A 9,548-nucleotide genomic window follows, 5' to 3' on the forward strand; every position below is an offset into this window, starting at 1 on the left:
TTGTTAATCCATTCGATCAAGATTCATCTTCTTTGGATTTTCCATATTCTGATATAATACGTGCTTACAATGCAATAGCAATTAGAAATTATTCTGAAGGTTGGATCGCTGATAGTGGAGCAATAGATCACATGACAGATCAAATTCACTGGTTTGTTAATTATAAGCCTTTGCCATCCGATGCAACATGGACCCTCAAAACTCTTGCGGGACATCGCTCTTATGTCACAAGTGCGGGAGACATCAAGATACTCGTACAACTTCCTCATTGTACTGAAGTTCATTCTCTAGAACAGGTTCTCTACATGCTTGGATTCGGGAGGAACTTATTTAGCCTCACCAAAGTTGCGCGAAAATACAAAATATTTACATTTTGTAAAGATGATACTTGCGAGCTTCTTCAAGACAATAACCTCATCATGACGGGCAGAATGCTTCACGGATCTTATCTTCTTGATTTCACTGTTTTACTCCCTCCCACAATAGCCTCCTATCTAGCATCATTTGGCAATGTGCCTTCTTCCAATGAGCTCCAAGTCCTTCGGACTTGGCATCTTCGGCTAGGTCATTTGCATCATGACATGATATGCAAAATGGCCGCTAATGGCTTGGTACACGGACTAAGGCTCAAAATGACAAAATTTCTTATGTTGTGCTCAGGCTGCGCATATGGAAAATCTCACCGTATATCATTTCCTAAGAATGTTAACAGACTTAGAGCTACGCAACCACGTATGTTGTTTTTTTAGTGACATCTGTGGTGGCTCTCTCCACTACACATTGATCCCTTTTGATCAAGCTTATAGATCAAAAGGGATCGATACGTCCCGATATCTCCTATTCGGTCAGCAATATTGCTCGTTTCAACACCAAATATACACATGCCTATTGTATCACTATTAAAAGGATATTTTGATACCTCCGCAGCACCCTGGATTTTAAGCTCGTTTTTAGTGGCACCACTTCCCCAACTCTACTTACCGCATTTGCCGATGCTGATTACGCAGCAGATCTAGATGACCGTAAATGTCGCAGTGGATACATTTTGTTTCTGAACCGTGGTCCTATTAGCTGGGGTTCTGAAAAGCAAGCTTGTCTCATCGATAGTACCACATACTCCAAGTATGTTGCGTGTTACATGACCACAAAAGAAATCATCTGGTGTCGAAGGCTATTAGCTGATCTCGGGTATCCTTAAGAAAAAGCTACGGTACTATACTCCAACTCTCAAAATGCTATTAGACTTGCCCTTAACCCCAAATTTTTCTCTCGCACTTAGCACGTCGATATCACATACCACATGATCGGAGAGAAAACCAAAAACGGCGTTCTACAAATCAATTATATTTCCTTAAATGACAACGTCGCAGATATATTCACCAAACCATTAGCTCCAGAAAAGTTCAAGAAACTGTGCGCACTCCTTGCCATACAACCTGGCTAGAACTCCACTTCTCTATCGAAGTGGGAGCATTACCTCATGTACTCCTTTTAGTGGGAGTTTAGTAACTTGTGATTTACTAGTGAAAAGTGTAACTTCTCCTCAAGATATAAGTGTGAATTTTTGAAATAAAGTTGTTATTCACACCCGTTATCTGCGTGTATAGTGCTCTGTTGTATAGCTCTGAAACAAAATAAATTACCATTTAAAGTGTAGAAAAACGTCGAGCTAAACATCTAAAGCTAATTCGCCAGCCTTCTGCAACTTCCAGAGGTCGATTAGCGTCCTCACGTCTGAATTAAGAACTTTATTTAGAAATTTTCTGACTGATGCTTGTGGGTACTAGTCGTCGCAAATCTTAACTGGGGGTATCGTAACTTACTCGGCGATGAGACAAGAGATCCTTCGTAGTACTGGTGATTGTGTGTGCAGTGAGATGTGTCGCTTCAGTAGCATTGTATCGAAGCTCCACGTCTTGCTATGCACGAAGGTTCATAAACTGGGCCGAGATAAACGATTGCTGAAATAGTTCTGGGCTTGTGTGTATGCAAATGGTGCGATCTGCTTCTACTCATACCGACATAACCTGCTTCTCCAACCCTTGAGAGTAACATGTTGACTTTATATTTGTTAGCAAAACTGTTTGGCTTGAGATGGCGGAAAAAGTTAACATATATGGAAGAGGGGAAGAAAATGCCAGACTGCGATAGTACTGAGCTGTGCTTGAAGCTTCAATTATGTTTTTCCAAATTGTACATGTTGTGGACATAATATAAAAGCTTCAGAAATTTTGTTTCAATAATATGTTTATTTTATTTTGTAAAGAGCAGAAAAATGTAATTTCTTCTGTGAACTATGAATGTCATTAAAAATGAATAAACCATCATGTGCATGTGTTTTAATTATCCACATCGAAATGAAAAAACTGTCATATTAAGATAATAAAATTAGACCATCGTTAATAACAAGCTTACTGTGCTTTGACTGAAAGTTCAAATAAAAAATTCATAACAAAAATTATGTATTTGATTTCCTTTCCTAATTTAATAAAATCAACATCAGCATTAGAATTTCAAAAATTATAAAATTTGATAATAATAAAATTACAGCATTGATTAAACATAAATTTTTAAAGTTCCAAATATTGGTTTGAACTATCATATGTGACAATGAGTTTAAAGATGATTGACCATCTTAATGTATATATATATATATATATATATATATATATTTCAAAATGAAAATTTCAATAAAAAAAATTCAAACACACACATACATATATATATATATATATATATATATGAATTTAATTTAATTTAATACAAATAGAAAATTTAGATTTTAAGCACGAACAAAATTCTTATATTTTTTATGATTCACCAAACTTATCATTTGAAGAAACTTGAGTATAAATAAGTTACAAGAAATCAATTTTAGCTACAAAAAGATATCAATCTTCTTTTATCTGATTTTTCATTTGATATTTTTGGATATGAAATTGCATATCATCAAGTTATTATCATCAATATGAATATATATTCAAAAAATGTAATTCAACCATAGACGATTTTCAATGACAAAACAATAGTGAGAGGTAAATACAAGTGATTTCACATACATCCAAACATATTGAAACAAGTTCCATATACTTACTTGATGTAAATCAATTTCATAAAACCTTCATTTAATCACTCACTCATTCATAATCAAACATGAAACAACATTGGTAGTAATAAAAAAATTAATAGTAATAATAATATAAATAATAGTGTATATCTTCATCAAGCGACTAAAAGCATAAAACCTGGAACAAACTCCTACTCTTCACCAAGGTTCAACATCACATCTCAGTGAATTTCCAGGTATAAAATTGCACACAATGTCATATTCCACCCAGATATTCAATGCCGAGAAACTAAGAGGTGGGAAACTACTCATGGAATAGCACAAGATTATCGATGCCGCACCACAAGACTTAGAGCACACAAGTCCACGGCGCAATGGAATGTGGACAGCTGCGTGGGTGGAATCAGCCAGTGACTTTTGTGAAAGAGCTGAAACTCGGTCAGGAATCAGCAGAGCCCTCTTGAAGGACCCGTCGCAGATAGGTCAAGGTGTAGCCGAAGTCAGCCTTAGTCTCTGATATGTGTGTCTTTCCATTCCAAAGAGCTAATTTTCTGCGATCGATCAGAGAGCTAGTCAGCAGCAGCAGCAGCAGTAGCAGCTCTGAGCGAGAGCAAGCATGAAAGCTTCAGGACAGTTTGGTACACAAGTACGAACCTAAAGAAATAAAGGCATAGTTTTATTTTCTGATCGGCAGGTAGTGTTCGTTGGTTTCTTCCTTCGCTATGTTTGTATGTCTGGCCACGTTGAGGAATCACTTGAGGAGGTCCTTGGGTCCTTTGGGCATCTAGTGGAGCCTGCATGTGATTTCTGCTAGGGAAAGCTGCTCCTGGGGCCCCCTTCGATGTGACTTTAGATGCAGTGGAAATGTCGTTTAATCTTGTGGCAGCTGGCGAATTTTCTTTTCAAAGCATGGGCTTGGCTCTGGATGAAGACAACCGAGCTGATCAGGAAGCCACAGGGTGGATCGTTGTCACTGTTGCTGTACAATCACAATCGTTCCACTAAGGGCCGTAAACAAGTGAAATTCTAGCATATCAGATGGAGAGCACATTAAGCACACGTAGTGTATACCGTCTAAGTTGCTAATTGTGGTGAGTTCTAAGGTTTGTGCAGCACCAAGGTGATGAAAGACCATCCTCATGACCACTTTTCATGGTCCCTGAAAAGTGTCGTTCGGCCAACCGTTCCGCTGGATAAGAAAGGCGTTTTCTCCCTTGTCATTGCGAAGTGAATGGCATCAAAATTTTCTCATCGAGCGTGACTATTCGTTGGAGATGCCCTACCACGTTTCCGAATGCGTGAAGGTTTTTAGCTCTCGCCGGAGCTGAAACTGGAGTTAGTGATGCCATCTTAAGGAACCATTCATCCCGAAGGAATGGAATCGTGCTCAGCGCGTTGCCAGAGGATGGCAGCAGCCAGGATGTTTTAATAATCAGGAATTATGTCGAGCTGTAAGTAAAGCACCTTGATTGTGGCGCATAACAGTTGACTGAGGTGCTGGTTCTGACAAGAACTAATAACTTCCTATGTCCATTCGACTCTTTTAGCTGGAGCAAGTTCATAAAGAGGGCTCAACGATATGCCTTTTGGCGGAGTGTTGTGGGAATATAATAAAACAAGACTCATTAATCCTCTAGTTTATTTTTGAAATTTCTTCTTCGTCTGGCAATGTGGTAAACCAAACGTACCAGAAAATGCATTCTCTCTGCATGTAAAGGTCCATCGGCGGGTTGGCACAGTGATTCCAAGCACACGCACCGAGTTCCTTCAGGATGTATTCAAAATCGTGTTGCCACATTTTTACTCCTAGGTTGCAAAACTACTTCGAAGTAGTTTTACAGCTGATAATGACAGGAGAAACGTCACAAATGTATGCACAGCTAGAGACGTCTTGATCCTTCGAGGCTGGTCATTTATATTGTTGTAATTTGCACACCTACTCATCGTTCTCATCGTGATAAATTCGAGGCACAGAGAAGTACTTTAAGAATACCGCACATGAGAATGACCACAACCCATGATAGTAAACTAAATCATGACTGCGCGTTGATTATTGGCAACGCCAGCTAAATGTATTCGCCAGAGTAACCATATAATCTTCAATCACCCAGTTACAGTCCGAAGAAACCGTAATCTTTTGTTCGCACCTCATAATTGAAGTGCGTAACCACAATTGTGTCTCCTTCAAAATCTAATGAACGGTTGCCGTTCCGACGCTCATTAGAATGCGAATTAAGGACTTGATCGCAGTGCCAGACCTCCGAATCCTGTGCAGATTTCATGCTAAAGTGCCTTCGCCCGTGAGCCTCTAATCACATCGTATGCATAGCGCTCCGTTGGTCAATCACCTCATGTCGACTGGTAATCGTAGGATTGTGCGACGAGGAGAATTACATGCAACAAGGGGGACAGTGTAAGTCTATTTTGTAGAAAAAGGCTGGACAATGGAACAACAGGTGAAGATCATGAAGGCATACATTTAAATTGCAGTCAGAAATGAAAAACCTGCAATAAATTACCCGTTCACATTCCTGCCAAAGTCTACATCGACTCCAACCATCTCCACTTTCTGCTCAAACGGTGAATAATTATCAAATCCATGGTTGGTTGTGTGTATTTGGTGACCGGGTAATGCGGCCGCGGAATCTAGATGCGATTAAAGACAAAGACACCGCAACTGGGAAAAGTGTGCCCGCAAACCAAAGAGTCGACTCAGGGCCACTCATCTGCGCCCAGTAAAGCGCACCAATAATAACTTACCATTCGGCCAGCAACTGATGTAGATGCCACAATCTTGGTCTGAGAGGACGAGGACGGGCCGTCCACGTTCCAGCGTCGTCGGCCAAATGATTACTGTGTTGGCGAAACCAGACATTCTTCAAGTTAACGATAAGCCAGAAATCCGGACGTAAATACTGTTGAAAAAATTGGTGACGTAATTTCCCCGGATTTGAAATTGCGCACTTCAGTGTTTCAAGTACTCCTTGTTTCCGTATCTCTTGAAAGAGTGCTTCAAGCAAGTTGTAATCCAATTCCTTCCTCGAACAAACTGAGGTAACGACGACCAATTGAGGGCGCCAAACCAGAACGGTTGCAGCCTGCGAAGAGCAGTTTTCAAAATTGAAATTTTTGTATCATAATAGGTTTGCTTGTGGAAAGTTGACGGACAGCTGTTCACAATGTGCTTTTTTCAGATTGGACCACAATTAATGATTTTCTGCAGTAAACCCATCGCCATTAAGTGGAGGTACACATTAGGTTGTGATATTCTTTCGAAGAATGGTTTATACGTCCGGAATTTCGATTCAACTGCAGTGTAACCGGATAAACACAAACTGTGACAAATTGATTACTGCGCGCCAAAGTGCCGGAGCACATCACACCCATATCTAATTACTCTGATTGTAGTAAATGACCGACTGCAAACTTCTGCAGCGGATGTTGCTTTTAAAGCAACCCTTGCAAACGAATGAAGTGCTGTACTGTCACACTTTCCGCAGATAGAGCCGCGATGACTGCTTTTCATGAGCTAGGGCGGTCAGATTCATGGGTGTGTGGCGTGAGATGACGATGATGAACCTCTGGACAACCACCCCAGTTCGTGGCATGTTAATCGCTGTCCACGGCTGAGCAGATGAACACCTCCAATATCAACATGCTGCGTTAAACACGCTCAGTGCATGTTCAACGCTCAGGGCGCATTGAAAAAGGATTTAGGTCAGGAAGCTTGAAAAGCAATCAACCAGTCGTGAAACTTCAGCCCCCATATGCAGTGATGGTGGCGAACTAGAGCCCCTCGTGGACTTGATTCCTCATCATAAATTGAATCCCCATAGTGAACACAACGAGCTGGTGCACTCCCAAAATGAGCTAGACGCACACAAAGGGGAAAAGCTCGAAGCTTAAATTCACATGAATATGAACACAGAATTCAGAGAGAATGGAGAAAGGATTAAAAAATCGTATCACGTTCTTCGGCTCTTCGCTGCAACTGTGTATGTGTGCGTCAACAGTCGATCGACTGCAGCAATCAAGAACGAGGGTGTAGTAGCAACTGCGGATGAAAGAAAAAGGGGGGCTGCTTTGCGGGAGTGGATGACCAGAGTCGGTTTCCGTGTTTCCCAGCATCGATCATCGTTGCTAAGTAACAAGCAAGCAAGCGACCACAAGGCTGGTGTCAGCTCGCAACGCGGCTAGCTAATGGCGACGAAGGCTATTGTGGGGCAACGCTTTTTGGCTTGCCCCGCTCCCGGGTCGCTTATCCCGGGCCAGCGGGGAACCCGCGACGGGAATCAAAGCAGACTCCTGTCATGCATGTCACAGTAGTGGATATTATTAGCTTCTGCCATGCTGCCCAGTTTAAATGCATATTCCCATGGTACGGACAAGTTCTGTGATAATCTAGCATTTTCACACCGTGGGTGGGTCTTTATCTTGCATTTGTAGACACAGATTTATGGATGTGTGCTTTTTATGGCATGCTCAACACGTCTTCCCAGATTTTGACAATGAAATACCAGTTCTCCCCGCTGACAAAGATTCAGACTACAGATTGTGCAATCCCCTTCCCACCCTAGAGCTCCGAATTACATGTGCTTTGCCTTTGCACCCACGAAAAGCCAAAACTTTAATGAAGTTGATCCCGCACTAAGTCATTTAACTTGCTGTTGGTCTATTCAGTTTCTCTTGTAAAGTTGTTACTGCTCTTCGTGCTTTCTCAAAAAAAAAAAAAAAAAAACACAAACACAAACATAAACATAAAAAACATACCGTTTCACGTCAATGAACGAGTTTTTCTGGATGATTTTGTTCGTGCTTTTTGGTTTTTGTTTTTATGTTTTGTTTTTGTTTTTGTTTTTTTTTGTTTTGTTTTTTTTTTTTTTTTTTTTTGCTAACTACGCATACAAGTTGGATTATGACAACAGTTCCTTATTTTTTTTAGCACAAAGCCCCTCTCCCTCCCTATCTGAGCGTGAATCCAGTTTATGTAATTCGTCAACAGTTATGTCACCGGAAATTCTATATTTATGTCGAGTATTCTCCACGGCTCTTACAGTACTTTCGCAGCGTCCTACCTTCCAACTTCCTCTCTCAAAAACAGCCAAGTCTAGGCTTACAGTCTACAGAGTGGAATGTAACATCCAGCTTCTGTGGGGACTGCAAGGCATAAGCTTAACCTGTAGTGTGGAAGTGGACTCCCGAATCGAGGTTCGGGAAAAAGAGCTAAACATGGATATACCTTCCCCAGCCTGGAAGGAAATTAAACTATGGCCAGAAGTTTCGTTAGAATCAAAGGAGGAGTTCTAGGAGCTTCATGTGGGATTCCTACATACTTTGCAATCTTCCTGAGATAGTTTTGGTACAGGCTGGCGGGTCACTAGCTAAATTCCTCGTATTCTTGCTAAATCCACCACTTACCATTTGTGAGAGAAAATGGATTTGAAGCCCTACTTGCCACACCAAACTGTCTGAACCCTTAAAACTGGACAAGAAATTCAACATGATTCTGCAGTACTCCTACCAGTATTCCTGGAGGATTTCTTGGGGATCCGGTGAGGACTTCGCTGCTGTAAGTCTCACACTCTGGTTGATTGGGAGCATTCATGTGATAAAGGTCAAACGATATTCCAACTGACCTTTCCTGTTTATTACCTTCTTTTTTTCTTGACACAAATAGAGGACTTTCTCTATTGCCGAGGGGTAAGTTCCCCGTCGCCAGCCAGATCCGGCCAGGGTGTTAGTTTACAATAAAAACAAAAACAGACAATTATCTACTTCTACCTTCCTTGCCATGATAGCTTCCACAGTGGGTTGTTTGTTACCCAGCTAGCCAATACTTGGTTCATGGGCCATCATTGACGGAACTGCTGAATGAGTTTGGCCTCAAGGAGCAGTTGATTTTTCATATTCTCCTGTGTGTTGATCCAAGCATTCCTTCCATAATCTATCAATTGCAGCCATACTTGATGACATACTTGTTTACTCATCCAAAAGATTTCATTGGGTGTTGCATCATTTCATTCGATCCAGATGATCTACATCACAATTCTGCAAAGTAATAACCATATTCAACTTACATTTGTAAAGCACTTAGGAATTTGATATGCAGAAATGGTGGTGAAAATTGAATGTGCTGCATTCTCAATGAATTACCTCTCATATCATTACCTCATCTTTTTTGTTCATTGGCCATAAGGTCCAGTGAGCTCGTATTTTTGTTACTATTATTTCTCTATTTAGGAATCATTGTAGGCCTAGTTGTTGAAGGAAGAAGTTGGAAGAAGTAGGTCCCCCACCTCCATTCTTTAGATGCAAAATTGCACTCCCAAAATCAATGCAATACCATATCCTTCAAGCCGTTTATACACACAAGGCAACACTATTCTGCATCTCTACAAATGTGTCATAGCCATGCATTCACTGCAACTGCTCTATGCCATGTTTCCTATAAAACACCAACCTCTTTCCTTGTTCTATCTAC

At 40.8% G+C, this 9,548-nt stretch overlaps 1 long non-coding RNA gene across 1 annotated transcript; it reads right to left on the minus strand.

The window, feature by feature from the left end:
* Positions 1–5,103: 5,103 nt before the first annotated feature.
* Positions 5,104–5,701, minus strand: LOC112286048 (uncharacterized). Its single transcript, XR_002970917.3, has 2 exons — positions 5,587–5,701; positions 5,104–5,425 (listed from the first exon to the last, which is right to left on the minus strand). It is a non-coding gene; the product is annotated as an uncharacterized LOC112286048 (long non-coding RNA).
* Positions 5,702–9,548: the final 3,847 nt, after the last annotated feature.

Source organism: Physcomitrium patens, chromosome 8 (assembly GCF_059467195.1).
Source record: "Physcomitrium patens ecotype Gransden chromosome 8, ASM5946719v1, whole genome shotgun sequence".
NCBI lineage: Eukaryota > Viridiplantae > Streptophyta > Bryopsida > Funariales > Funariaceae > Physcomitrium > Physcomitrium patens.